Genomic DNA, 1,221 nt, shown 5'->3' with positions numbered 1-1,221 from the left:
TATCTCAATCCTCCTGTCACAAGCAAAATATTATCCAAGGCCACTAGCAATTACTTCTTTATGGTAGCCACAGACTTCCTTTAGATCCGGCATGAGACTGCTACTGAGTCATTTACATTGGGTTACAGGGACTGGATTATCTGGTACATGGTCTACGTCAGGGATCAGCAACCTTTTATTTAATGAGAATTACATAATGAAAAATATCCTGAGCTACCCACCCCCTTGGCATGTTACCAGGTTTTGTTCTGTTTTGAAAAGAGAACATGGATTACGAGCAACAGCAGAAATGAAGCGATCAGCTAAGCAGCACTGAGAAAAATCGTATGGAACAAAAATGGCGTTAAAAAAAGAGAGAGCCTAAAACAGACCCTTTTTTGAAATCTGTTCCTGGGTTCTTGTAAGGGATGCATAAGCTATACTGAGAAAGCTCCTAATAACTCACAATAGCTTATGAGATACCTGGTCTATGTACTAGCCCTTGCAATCTGGCTGGATGTTTAGGATGGGAAAGAGTCAACACTTGGTCTTTTTTTTAAAGCATTTAACAACTTTTATTGAAACAGCTGACAATCATTTAGGCATCAGCAATAGTAACTTCAGCATCTACGCCAGGCTCAAAACTGATGGAAGTTATCTGCTTGACAATCTCTGACGGACTGTGCAGATCGATGAGACGCTTGTGAATACGCATTTGGAAATGATCCCAAGTCTTGGAACCTTCACCACATAGTGTTTTCCTTACAGAGATTTGCAGAGTCTTGGTAGGCATGCAAACAGGTCCTTTCACTTTTAGGTTTTTTCACTTTTGCACCTCTGATAAAATCTGCACAGACTTTCTCAAGTGACTATACAGTGCGACTTGTCAAGGTAATCCTGATTTGATGAGTTGCTACTTCCTGTTCTACAGGTGCTTTGCCAGTGTCTTTAAATGCCATGGCTGCCCTGAAGCCTTCCTGACCAACTTATTCCTGGCTAGAACAAACAAGGCCCAAGGAACAGTAGTGAGTCAGAAGAGAACAACACCATCTGGGCACGAGAGAGGAACATTTGGTCTGCTGAACCAATCAAGAGGTAGACAAGATTTGAGTAAGAAGGGAGTCAGACAACAGCACAGACCTCTGCTGTCAAGTGCCCATAGCCCCATGGAAAAACCAAGAACAATGGACCACAGTACTACATTGGCCCACCAAGCACAGACTTAATGATTGACAGCTAGAG

At 42.3% G+C, this 1,221-nt stretch overlaps 1 pseudogene; it reads right to left on the bottom strand.

Moving 5' to 3' along the window:
- Positions 1 to 549: 549 nt before the first annotated feature.
- LOC129337917 (40S ribosomal protein S20-like) lies at positions 550 to 954 on the bottom strand (annotated as a pseudogene).
- Positions 955 to 1,221: the final 267 nt, after the last annotated feature.

Source organism: Eublepharis macularius, chromosome 11 (genome assembly GCF_028583425.1).
Source record: "Eublepharis macularius isolate TG4126 chromosome 11, MPM_Emac_v1.0, whole genome shotgun sequence".
NCBI classification, from domain to species: domain Eukaryota; kingdom Metazoa; phylum Chordata; class Lepidosauria; order Squamata; family Eublepharidae; genus Eublepharis; species Eublepharis macularius.
The sequence above is the reverse complement of the archived record's forward strand: the minus strand, read 5'-3'. Positions and strand labels throughout refer to the sequence as shown.